This window comes from Corvus cornix, chromosome 2 (genome assembly GCF_000738735.6).
Source record: "Corvus cornix cornix isolate S_Up_H32 chromosome 2, ASM73873v5, whole genome shotgun sequence".
In the NCBI taxonomy this organism is placed as follows: domain Eukaryota; kingdom Metazoa; phylum Chordata; class Aves; order Passeriformes; family Corvidae; genus Corvus; species Corvus cornix.
Window position 1 is genome coordinate 111,133,433 of NC_046333.1, and position 13,474 is coordinate 111,146,906.

Consider the following 13,474-nt stretch of genomic DNA (forward strand, 5'->3'; position numbering starts at 1 on the left):
ACTGGATCAAGAGTAAAAATCAAGAGGTGATTACAGTGTGACTACAGCTGTAGTGCATCAAAGAAGGCAAGCAACACCGATGGCATCCTTGTGCAAGTGTTGGCCAGCTTATCCCTGGCTGTTGTTTGACAGTACAGCACATCAAGCTTTTGGCTCCTAGAAGCAGCTTTGGGGTATCTTAATACCTAGCACTGGGAGAGGACGTGGCAAAACACTGATCCCTGGCTCAGTCACTCAAAAAGCACTCACGGAGTGACCTTCAGTGCGCAGTGTCAAGCCAGCATAAGCTGTGCTTCGTATGCTGAGGCAGGTTTGACAGCAACGTGCTTGTGTGACAGTCTCAGATGAAGGTCAGGTTTGTGCTGCTAGAGTGACCTGTCTGTCACAGGCTGCTTCAGTGGCCATGGCATCCCAGCATCAGCTCGAGCGTGGAGGGAGTGGGTTGAGCACTTTGTGTACACACAGCAGGAGGATCAAGTGGGTTTCGGGGAAAAAAAAAAACGCCAAGTGAAAGGCTTTCCCTTTGTCTTGTCCTGGGTCTTATCACCTGCACAGAAATGTGTGACCTTCATTTAAAGACTTCTTTTCTCTGATGTAAGTGTCCTAATCTTCAGCATTATGGCTAACTCAGGGTGTCTTAGCATCATCCTGATGGTATACAATTTCACAGCATATCAGCGGTTCATTTCTCACTCTCCATCCCACATTATAAGAGGTTTCCCCTAAAATGTTAATTGCCCAGTCTAATAAGCATAGACATTTTTACTCTGACTTACTTCACCTTTAGAAAATACTGTGGAAGTTAGCAGTCATTTGGCTCGGTTGCACCGGAAACACCCACAGCAAAATCGGTACAGTCACTGTGTTTATACTGCTGTGAATAAGGAGCTGGATCCACATGCCTCTGGCTGTGCAGAGGCACAGTAGGTCCTGCAGCCAAGTGCCCTCTGAGATTTGGAGAAGAGTCATAGTTTTGCTTTCACTCTGTGGCCAGAGTTCAGTGTAATTTTAAGGCCTTAGTGGGAAAAGCAAGAGCATAACAGCCTATGTGTGAACAGTATTTGAAACTCTGGGAGTTGGGGCAAGGGGAAACCTGGGTCTATAAAAGCATTGGCAAGTGCTATTTTGCCTTACATTTGAAGTAGTGAAGTGTTCAGTAGTTAGTGAAACATACAGCATTCACAAACAGAAAAAAACTATTGAGAGTAAACAAAGGTTTTCCCAAGGGCATTTGGAGCTGCTCAGTTTAGAAATTTAATCTGAAGGTCTCTGCTCGGTGAAATGGGCTTTCGATTTGTGTCTTACCATTTCGTTTTTGAGGTGATTGGATTGGAAATTGTGGTAAGATACTGGAAATTACTTCAAAATCCTGTACCATTTAGAGGTCCTATATACAACAAGAGGTCTACAAAAGCCTGTACTGTTTAGAAGGGCTATGCAACAATGTCAGAGCTGTATTTATGGTTTTAGCAAATAAATTTTTCAGGCTGTCAAAATAAACAAGAAAGAGGTTTCTGACATACACACATTGTATTTGGTCTTAGCACATACCTGGGTGAATTTCTTGAGGAATCCTTGCCTTCCTCAGAAGATGGTGCCTTTCATGTCACTTAGGTAAGGATTAAGCACTATTAGGCAGAGGGATGAAAACTGGTGCAGTTGCTTTAGTGAGACGGTGGGATGCTTAGACTTTTAGCTCACTTGATTTATTGCTCAATTATTAGACTGTGCCCTGACACTGATATGTGAGAGACAGGGAGAGCTATACATTTCTGCCTGATTTCTATTAACAGCCTCCCAAATAACAGCCTGTGTTAACAGCTGCTTTATCCTTTTCATGTTCAGGGAAGAAATGTCTGAAAGCTTTTATACTGTCCAAGTGAGTTGCAGAGAGAAAGAAGGAGCCCTCATCTCCAGCTCAACCTTTATGAGCAGTCCATTTATTTTTTCACAAAGAGCAGTGAAATCCAAGGCATGTTGTAATGCTCATTGCTATTTTCTTATCTCCTGATTTATGCAACAGTTTAGAGAGAGGCTAACAGGTATGTAACTGATGAACTGTTAAGGGCTCCATGTTCAGGACATCTGGTGTATCACGTGAGTGATGAGTGCAAATCAGCTGATCAATCAGTTTCTCTAATGCTCTTCACAGCTAATCTTTATGTTGATCCTGGTGGAGGGAGCGATGCCTTTGGTTAAGAAGGAATGGTATTTTACACTGTGCAGCTACAGTGCAAGGAGGATGTGTGTGTGTTATGTGAGATAATTTATTATGTGAGATAATTTAACTGTCCTTCTACATGTTTGCATGGAGTAAGAAATGTGAAGTACTCAGGCTGCTTGGAGCTGACACTGCCGATGTTGTTACAAGACACAGGAAACATAAGAACTGAAAATTCTGAGAAAATCTCCATTAAGACCCAAACTGACACCAGGCTGGGTTTACTGAGCAGCTCCAGAAACTACTGATAGGTTCATATGAGCATGAATTAATGATCATTAATAATAGTTACAATTCATAGGCGAGGGATGTGTGCCTTGCAAGAAAGTTTCCTTTATAGCTGCTCACACCTTCCCCTCTCTATTTTCACCATCATTTGGCTCTGCTGTGTCCCTTCTCTCCTGCTCTGATCCTGTCTTTCAGCATGTCTTTACCTGTTACTGAGCCCACTTCTTCCCTCCTCCTCCCCAATGTCTTCTGGTGTCCCCCGCTGCTCTCCTGCCCAGGAAATCCCCTTTCTCCAGACTGTCTATGGTCTGGCTTGCTTGCTTTCCTCTCTGCTGTAACAAACACTGACCAGGGACTCAAAGGAACAAGGTAGTCCTTGTCTTCATGTCAGGCTGGCGCTGAGCCTGTTGGGTTATTGTCCAGACAGTGCTAGCAGGAATGGTCTGTCTTGGATATTTCTAAGCTTCTTGTCTATGTGATCTTATTATCACACCAGGTTCATAAATGTCTGTGTCCCCAGAAAAATGCTGTGAGATAAGATGTGCTATTAATCCAGTTTTATAGACAGGGGACTGGAATCAGAACAAACAATGAATTAAGCCAGAATCCTCCTGAATTACAAATTAGGAGCATAGTGCAACTTTATGAATATAAAGCTCTTTGTTTCAATTTGCCTGGACAGTTTTTTAAGTATGATTGCGAAAGAATGTGGTTATGTGGGACATGGAGAAGGCTGAGCTACTCAGTTGCTTTTTTTGGTTCAATTTTTACCAGCAAGTGCTCCCACCACACCGCCCAAGTCACAAAAGGTAAAGGCAGGGACTGGGAGAATGAAGAACCACTCAGTGTAGAAGAAAATCAGGTTTTAGACCATCAAAGAAACCTGAAGGTGCAGAAGTCCATGTGACCTGATGAGGTAGATCCATGAGTCCTGAGGGAACTGGCAAATGACGTGGCTAAGCCACTATCCATCATACTTGAGAGGTTGTGACAGTCTGGTGAAGTTCCCACTGACTGGAAAAGAGGGAGCATAACCCCCATTTTTAAAAAGGTAAAACAGGATGGATTTGATGGATGGACCACTCAGTGGATAAGGAATTGGCTGGATGGTCACACTCAAAGAGTTGCGGTCAATGGCTCGATGTCCAAGTGGAGAGCAGTGACTTGTGGCTTTCAGGGGTTGGTATTGGGACCAGCACTGCTGAACATCTTTGCTTGCAACATGGAGAGTGGGATCGAATGCACCCGCACCAAATTTGCAGATGACAGACTTGTGTTGTGCAGTCAACATGATGGAAGGACATGGACAGGCTTGAGGGTTGGGCCTGTGCAAACCTTACAAAGCTCACCCAGGGGCAGTCCCATGGATTGAGACCAGCCCAGAGGAGAAGGACTTGGGGTGCTGGTGGATGAGAGGCTGGACATGACCCAGCACTGTGCTCTTGTTTCCCAGAAAGCCAATTGTGTCCTGTGCGACATCAAAAGCTGCATGTCCAGCAGGCCGAGGGAGGGAATTCTGCCCCCATACTCATCTCCTGGCACCCCACCTAGAGTGTTGTGTCCACTTCAGGGGTCCCCAACACAGGAACAACATGGACCTGCTGGAGCAAGTTCCAAGGAGGCCATGAAGATGATTAGGAAGCTGAAGCACCTCTCCAGTGAACACAAGCCAAGAGAGTTGAGGCTGTTCAGCTTTGAGAAGGCTCCAGGGAGTCCTTAGTGTAGCCTGTCCCTACCTGAAGGCAGTCTACAAGGAAGCTGGACAGAGACTTTTTAGAAGGGCTGACAGTGAAAGGACAAGGGGCAATGGCTTTTAACTGACATTAGGTTGAATGTATGGAAATTTTTTATTACAAGGGTGTTGAGGCACTGGAACGGGTTACCCAGAGATGTGGATGCTCCATCCCTGGAAGTGTTCAAGGCCAGGTTGAATGAGGCTTTAAGCATCCTGGTCTAGTGAAAGGTGTCCCTGCACATGGCAGGAGTGTTGGAACTATATAATCTTTAAGGTCCCTTCCAACCCATGAATCTGTATTGGGAAAATCCCAGCCAACTTGGCTTTTCACAGTACTTTGTAAGAAAAGGTCTCATATTTCACGTGAAAATTTTTGACTCTCTGAGCAATGCTTGCTGCAGTGTCTGAGCAGATAAGCTGATTTCAATTACCTTTCGTTTGATTGCTTTATATTTGTTTGCAGCAGTGTCATTATATTAAAAAAAACAAAACAATAAAACCTAAAAACCAAGATTTATTTGAAAGTACCAGTACTGGATTTAGCTGTAGCAAAAGTTAAGTGAAGTTAATCACTGCTGGGGAAAATGGAGGTTTAAACTGACCTCACAGGAGAATAAATCAGGAACTGAACAAAGATTTTGAGATGCCCTCAAGGGAAACAGAGGTTGCAGTACTGAGCTGCAAATAGTGCCAGGTGTGGGCTGACTACACAAAGGGGAGAGTCCTGATTGCCCTTCTCTCAGTTGGTTCATTCTCCTTCCTGCCAACTGTACTAAGCAAGAAAAATGGACCAAACAGAAGAACTGCTAGGCAAGCTTCCCATTTGGAAAATCAGAGCTACATGGGCTTTCTCGTGCACTGTCTGTGATCCATTTGCTCTCTGCAGACAGGGTGAGGTACCCAGGTGCCTGGCATATTTGCAGAAACTGGTCCTTTGCATCTGTGTGTTGAGAATCAGAATGCTGGAAACAAGTCCTCAGTACACCTCCCCACTCATTCCTCCAGGCTCGAGAGACTCTGAGCCCAGGATCCCTTGTTGGGCCAGTTCAAATACAGAATGGCACCAGAACTGGAAAGTTCCCTCCACACTCAGCCACTAGTTTCAAGTATGTATTGCAAATACTTGAGTACAAGTGATTTCTAACATGAGTGTCCTTATGCAATTTTTTTTCTAAAACCAACTTCCTGTTGTAAACCAAAAATATACCCAGTTATGAATGATGTTGCTTTTACTGTATTCCTTAAGACTTTACAACTTGCCTCGCATCCCTTGCTGGAACAATTTCTAAAATATAATGTTCTCAGTGATACCAAAATATAAATTACAATTTGCTATAATTTCCAAGCCACATTTCATTTTGAAGTATTTTTGCAAAGTGTATGATGTGTTTTACTGTTAAAATAATTTCCATATGGCGAGCAACCTTGTTTCTACTGAACTAGAGAGAAACAAAAGTTTTGGTCTCAGGTATGGGTGAAACATGTCATGGCACTGGGAGATCTGGCTTCCCAACTGTCTCTGCTGATCTTTCATATGCAATCAAATCAAAACCTTCCCTATTTTATAATTTTTGTCCTCTTTCATCTTTTGTGCTATGGATGGCAGTCCTGTATATTCTTCCTGTATATTCTTCTCAACGCAAAATTCGAAGACTTAAATGCTGAGGTTTAGTGTGGTCAGGGGATCAGATGAAACACCAAGGGGGATTGGTCATTTATCTCTTGTACTTCATCCATAAATTTAGCCAGAAATTAATTTTAATTTGTTTTGTTTTCAGGGAAAAGTATGGGCCTGAGTGTTGCCATAATATGTGGCATTTTATAAATTGTCAAACATTGTTTCTAAAACTATTTTGATAACACTCAGATCTGTTGGGTTCACAGTTACAGATGCCTTCTTGCTATGGTGATTGTCTGATACAAATACCAAATGTTGCTATTGAAAGAAAAACAGCTGTAGTTAAATTTAGGTAAAACTTAAGGAAATAAAATGTTGCCAAAACAAAGATGATAAACTGAGAATCCGTTCCAATTTTTCAGCTGATACTAAAACTAGAGCTTAAATTAACAACAGTGACATTGCTAAAATACATTTGACCACATTTTTCAAAATATAATTAAGAAGTTTCCTTGTTCAGTAAAAATTAAAACTACTGTTTTACTTAATGTGAATGCAGTTTGCATTGGTGCTGTATTTTTAAATGATCAGGAACCTGATCCTGAGAGTCACTTTTCCAATATGAACCTCGAGGCCATTTCAGTGTGGTGTTTTAAGAGGTGTGTAGGTCTCCTCAGGAAGGTAGGTACTGTTTTGCCTCCTTTTTAATCATCATTCCTTCGTTTCCCCGCATTGGCCTCTCTAGAGCAAAAGGCTGCTTATCTACTCAAATGGAATGGGAACTTCTTGTGGAAAAGCACCAGGAGAAGATACTCATTTGAATATAAGTAGGAAATGAATCCAGCCTGCCAGAGCTGGAACCCAAATGTATTAACTCTTTACAGACTCTTCTGCCAGAATGCCTTATGCCAAAACTCTGTATGGAATGTTTTTAAGGGAAATGAGTTGGATAAATGTCGGGAGAAGGCAAACCAGACAGCTGGCTTCAGCAGTACTTGTGCTGCCCACAGCCTTGACTCTATCCAACAACCCCAGATGGATTCCCCAGCAACCCAGCTCAGGAGTGATACCTCTCCTGGGTACTTCAGTTCCTACTCTCTCTCACCGTGTTGGCCCCCTATTTTCAAGCTGCCCTTGGCTGTGGTTCATACTCTTTCTGCACACTGTTAAGGGGACAGCTGCCCACAGCTGGTCCCCGCCTTTCTGGGGACCCCCTCCCCTGCAGAGCCATGCACAGGGAAAAAGAGGTGGATGCAGGAAAGGGTCTTCCAGGTGAGCCCACCAGACATGGGTTGAAACGACTTGCCCCTTTGAGATTTGGGAATAGGGTTGTTAAAGTAATTGTGAAGTTTGTTTCAGGCTTCATGTCTGAACAACAAACCGGTTGCAGCTGAAGCCAGAACCCTGTTCAGCCATCTGAGTTGATGGCAGGCATCCAACCTGACTAATTTTAGCCAGGATGCTCTTCCGTTTCCTGTGCAGCATTTCACACGTCAGTGAGTCAAAGTGAAAGTAGGTGTGGATATTATGAGCGAGGTCCCAACTTGCACTTAGAGCTCTGTGGACATGGCATGTGTATTGTATGGCCAGATGAAAGCAGCGAGATGTCCTACTGCAGTGCCCTCAGCTGGACACTGGAGAGTGTTTGATTTGCACAGTGACAAAGTTCACTGAAACGTGATGATCAGTTTATTTCATTCTGTCTTCTTGCAGCTTTCCTTTTGTTCCCCATACAACTGTACTTCAGCATACTCCCAACAGGAAAGTCAGGCTTTCCGTGGTAAAAGTAATTTAAAAACCAGTGTTGTGGTTTACCTACTGTTTATAATTACATTTTCCTCTAAGATTTCTCTAGAAAGGCTTTTACATTCATCACAGGTCTGTGCCTTGTACTTACCTTCCATTCTAATAGCAGATAGACACAGTTATACCTACACATTATTGTAATTGTTGATGGTGCCCTATTTAGTTCACCATTTCTTTCTGTTGTAATAGATTCCCTGAATCTGTCCATTTTTGCTTTTGCTAAACTAAAAAAAAGACACATTAACATGCTTTCAAAGAGATTTAGGGAAACCACTACATCCCAGTGCATGAATTAAAAAAAATGCTAATAGGCCCATAAATGAAAATCAGTTGTTGTTTTTATTTCAAATAGTTGCATCTCTGTTAATGCAAGATTTATTGGTTTCCAGTCCTCCCAAGGCTTAGGAATGAGCTTAGTTGGACTCCCTGAATTCATAAGCAGAGTTTCTTCCACACAGCAGAGCAGGGGCACAGGAGCTGGCTAAGTTTCAGCAGATCCTGTGAGCCTCACTTGTGCTTTGGCTGCATGGGTGCACTGTGACCTCCAGCAGTGAGTCTGTTCAGAAATACCAGCTTTGTTAGATGTAATACAAGGCCTTCAGAGAGCCAGTTTACATCTGATTTTCCTGCTGGAAGTCGACCAGATGATGGAGATGTGTTCTGCAAAATGGGATGGATAAAATGGCAGAGGATTTAGGCTTGTACACACAGCCTTACCTGAGCTTGGTTTGTCCATCATCCAGGTGGAGACTGCCTTGGGCCAGCACAAACAGCAAGGTGGTGGACCAGGTAAGGCAAGGTTCAACCTGTGTTTGTCTAAAGTCCATGCATGAATGTGGATTTGGATCCTCTCCAGAATTCTGGGGCTCTTCTCGCTTACAGGGAAATGTTCACTCAGTTAAGAGCAGTGAGGAGATGGAAGTATCTCAGACACGTTGCTGCTTCCTGCTGATCTCCCAAACTTATTTAGGCAAGTTGCTAAAAAGGGCAAAAGATGGGTATTGGCAAAGCACTATAAATAAAAACATTTGGGGTAAGATAATAAAGCAACATGTAAACTTGCAGCAAAATCCTACTTTTTCAAAAATGTTGATGAGCCATGAAGTGTAATCAAATATTAAAGTAAGAGTTAAAAATACTTTTAGCTTAATGTACTTCCCTTAATCTCATCTGTGTTACTTTTATTCTGTTACTACTCTCCTCTGCTTTTATATTAAAAGCTGCACAAACAGAAGTGCTGTTCAAGATGTAAAGCAAACAAAAGGAAATAAAAATACACTTACTTACAGAATTGTTTTATTTGAAGTCATTTTACATACTGTGTAATAATAGCATATTTGAAAGTTGAAGATGTGATTATTTAAAAAAAAAAAGTTGATTGTATCTTTTAAGGACTGTTCGTGTTAAATACTATGGTTCTTTTTTTAGTGAGAAGCCTTGTCAAACAAAATTTTGTTCGGGTTTCTGTTGCTTGAGGGCAAAATAACTTTCATAGCATTGAGGGAGGCATGCTGTTGCAGTGCACCCCACAGCAGAATGCTCATGCTGCCTGGCAGCACAGGAACACAACAGCAAGCTTGAGAGAACATGTATGAAAGCAGATAGATAGGAATTTGTTCTCATTGCCATGGTGTTGGACACTGTTTACTTCACCTATCAGCTGAGTCTGGTTCTTCCCCTGTCTTCTGGGGACCTGCAGACCCGACCTGTAGCCAGGTTCAGCCTCAGAGAGGCAGTCAGGTCCCAGTAGCATATGGACGAGAAATGTATGGGTTTTTTCTTTTCTTTGAAATAAGGTCTCTGGCATTTGTGGCTGAGGAGGAAAGCTCCAGATGGTGAAGTGTGCATTATCTGTTCAGTGGTGTTTCAGGTAGCCTAAACCCCTCCTAAGCACACAGTCAGCTGGCCACTGGAGCTTACAGCCGTGGATTAGCAGCTGGAGCCCCACAGAGATGGGTTCTGCTTCTTCTGCCCCCAGGCCCTGGGACAGGCGAGGGAAATTAGGGGTGGTCCTGAGGTCTCATTTAGGTGGTGGCCTCTTTGCTGCAGTCCCACTCTACCTGCCAGACTGTACAATTGCTCTCAAATAGAGATGCTTAGCTGTTCTAAAATTTGTGGCAGCTTAATGTTTATCTCATTGAGGGACCGGATGAGTGTTGCACATCAGTTTCCCTCATAGTACATGCCAAGCTGTAAATATAAAATGCCAGGTTGTGGTTATAAAAGCAGTCTGTCAGATATATATGGCACACTTCCCTTGATACCCTTAAACTAGGTAAAACAAAGCAGACCAGACATGCCATATCCATTTTAGCTTTTCAGCTACTAATGTCATGGTGCTATCTTCAGTGACTTTGGTTTTATCATGGTGCTATAACTGCCAGTGAACTACTGTACTTAAAAGGTTGTTGGCATATCCTTTGTCATTTTGAAAATAAAATATCCTTGTCTTCCTCTGGCTGAGTGGTTAAATCACACTACAGTGGCCCTACTTAATAATTTTATCATGAAAGACTCAAATCCTAGGGTTAATTAAAGCATGGAATAAGTATCTAGGGAGGCATACATAAATGCTAACAGGATTCCTACCACATATCTACAGAGGCAAACATCACCATGTATAGTTTATGCTAAGCTGAGAAAAGGAAGTCCTTAGATCTCTTAAAAGGCAGAATTTCTATATTTTGTGACAGATGTAGGCAAACCCCCCCCCCCTCAAACGATAACAAAACCACACAAAATTGGATAATGGCAGTGTGTAAATATATCCTTAATAATCATAGGAATTAAATGTTCTGGGAGACTGTATAAAGCATTGTATTTGCAGGAATCTTAATACCCATTCCTATCAGAGGAACCTGGATCTAGGATCAGAAAGCAAGGAGGAGTGCTTTGCCTGACTGCAACTGCTGAGGAAACTTTAGCAATCAAAATTATCTACTGATAACATAATCTGGCCAGTACTGCTGGGCAGAATATTATAGAGAAGAACTGCATGATTCATAATGATAGATGATCAGAAATATTGCTCAGCTCCTTGTCTAAAAGCCCTGCTTCTGAGAACATCCGCTGACACTCACCATCCACCCCTGGCACAAGCACCGACTCAGAGGGAAGGGTGGCACTTCCTGACTTCCACCCACCTCCTTGGCTGGCCTCCATTTTGCCCACAAGGTTTGCTTTTCTGTACTGGGTTGACCTTCTTCAGTTTGTGCTGGTTAGGTGAGGTAAAGGCAAATAAATGGATGAAGTGACCTAGAGCTTTAGGCAGAAGCCCTCATCACTATTCTCTCAGCAGGTATAACCACTCTGGCATAAGGGGATTCTGCAGAGGATCCCTCCAGCCCCTGGATCACCTGGATTTTAGGTCTGCACTCCTATAATTTATTTTGTTCATTTGAAAAGAGGTTAGGGTATGTCTGCTTAGAGCAGAACCTTAGGAGATGTACTGATACCATCTGCTTTAGCATCCAGCTTGGATGCATTTCAGACAACAGCGTTAGGAGCAGCAATTCCAGTGACTTCAATGTAGAGAGGCAGATGTCTCTACATGGGCAGTTCAGGTCATTCATGTTAGATTCTTAAAATAGAATATATGCAAATTCAGGCTGTCTGCTGCCTTCACCTTGTCCATTGCTTATGTCTGTGTATATCTTAAAGGTCATTTATCATTGAACTGCTGAAAGAGACCTTGCACTCTTTTAAAATTGTCTGCCCAATGTAAAAAAAAGGCATCTGCCTTAGGCCATGCCTGCATGCCAATTACAGCATGTGTGCCCCCAGCACACATTTCACACCTAAGCTGCTTGGGAGGTGGGAATGAGGTGCTGGGTGGGTGGGCAGTGGTGGGGGAGGAGAGAGCAGGAGGTCTGGGCAGGACTGGCAGGAGCCCCATTCCTTCTGGGTGAGTGGCCCGGGGCCGGTGGCTGGGCTATTTTAGCCCCGATGGTTTTTGAGGCAGTTTGAGCTATTGCCTTTGCAGAAGTATGTTAAAATATAAATGAAGAAATGTGTTTCATGTAAAACCGTCTCTGCAGGAGTGTAGAAGCAACCGTGGTAGTAGGGAACCTAATTGCCAGTTTATTTGTGGATGTTTTTTTAAATGCTTCCTTTTGAGAACCATTAGAAAAAGGCTCTTTTATCAAACTGCTCCCTGGCCCCTTGTGTTTGCATGTTTGCTCCATTGCTTTGGAAGTGCTCAAGCTGTCACTCTGCTGTAGAGTTGTAGTCCAGTCTTCAAACATTTGTTCCTGCCAGTGTTACAGTGCTGCTTCATACGGCATCACTGGCCTTGTATTCAGTGCCATAGTAACCATTCTCTGGAAGGGCAGCAGGACGAGGCAAGGAATATGTCAAGCACCTGAGAGAGAGAGAAATGCAAAGCCTGACTTGACAAAGTCCTAACATGGATGGCAAATATTTGACACTGTTTTGTGGTGGCTGGTGAGTTCTCCCCAGGAAGGAGAAATACAGAAATGATTCAGAATAGTGAGCAAAAATTCCAAGTGGCCCACCAGTAATTAACAAGGACATTGCACAGACCAGTCCTGTGTTGGAAAGAGTGTGCTGCTTGTAGCAGCATGGGGAACACAGGTCAACCCCTTCAGTTCCTAGGCTGTTCATAGGCACTCTTGGGGAAGAGGTAAGAATGGTGAAAAAAACCCTGGAAATTATGTATATCTTCCTTGCTTGCTTGCTTTCTTCCTCTCTTTTTCTCTTCCCCTGCCCATGTATCTGGATTTTCTCAGTTGTTCAGCAATCCTGTAGGAGCCAGCTGAGAAGCTGGCAGGCTCCTTGCAGGCATCCATGGAGGTGTGTGCAGGCAGGGTCACTGTACTTGCTCTCTGCCAAGGTAGGGTTACTCATTTGGCTTGGTGTGGCAGCATCCCTGGGTGGCACACCTGTCTTCCCAGCCACCCCAGGGGTCCATCACTCGTAGGCAAAAAGCAAGACTGAGCCCAGGCTTCAAAGGGTTCTTTTCATTCTGACCCATTTTGCTTAAAGTGCTTTATTTTGCATTCAGAATTTAATCTCAACCAGAGGCACACACTGTGTAAGAAATCCCACTCGTCAAATAATCGAAATCATTTTTTGGGACACTGCAGGTTCTTGCACGATAGGGCTTGAGTGTTTGTTTGGCTTTCAGTGGCATGCACTGCCAGCTACCAGGTAGTTATATCCTCAGGGAGGAGGGAATAGGGGGAAGGAGGAGCTGTAAAGACTTCAGTTGTCACAACCTTTTTTCAGCTATTACGAGATAAGGGCGCAGTTTTGTAACACAAACTCTGCCTGCCTCAGTGCAAGGTCTCTCCTGTGCCAAACCCAGGCTGCTCTCTCCTGTCTCTGCTGTTCGCCTTCCCAGCCATGCTGGAACTGGAACAAAATAGTTGCAGTGTCATGAAGCAGCTCAGCCGCAGAGAGGACTCTGCATTGTATTCCCACCACTGTGGCCTGAGGCGTTTTAATTTGAGAAGGGCAGCCGGCTAAGCTTGAGCCCGGACTTGGGCTTGTTAGCACTGGTGCAGCCACGGCTGTGCCCTCTGGCTGTCCCTGCCCTCCTGTGCAGTGGCTTGCATGGGGCTCGGGGCACTGGAAAGCCATGCTGGATCCATGCTGTTGGGGCCTGCAGAGCCTAGGTCCCTCAGGATCATCTGGTGGTGACTTCCAAGTGACTGCAAGAGTTGCCTGCGTCCAGCATGGCAGGCTGTGAACCAGAGCTGGCACAGCATTTTGACACTCCTCAGGAGCCAGCTGGGTGCCCTTGCACTGTGCCCGGCAGCTCTGCCGAGACACAGAGATTGGCTCAGCCAGGATGCATCTTGGATCAATGGGACTTAATGGTCCTCGCTCCTTGTGAAAGCAGTTA

At 43.9% G+C, this 13,474-nt stretch overlaps 1 protein-coding gene across 5 annotated transcripts in view; it reads left to right on the top strand.

Annotated features, from left to right (window-relative positions):
- The window catches only part of DTNA (dystrobrevin alpha), a 222,528-nt gene that overhangs the window by 81,267 nt on the left and 127,787 nt on the right, over positions 1–13,474 (top strand). Inside the window, exon 1 of one of the 5 annotated variants that reach the window (XM_019286823.2) lies at positions 8,376–8,397. The exons of the other annotated variants lie outside the window; for them this stretch is intronic. The gene's annotated coding sequence lies outside the window, so the exon portion shown is untranslated. Of the gene's footprint in view, positions 1–8,375; positions 8,398–13,474 lie in introns of those variants that run through there. 5 annotated transcript variants of the gene reach the window in all.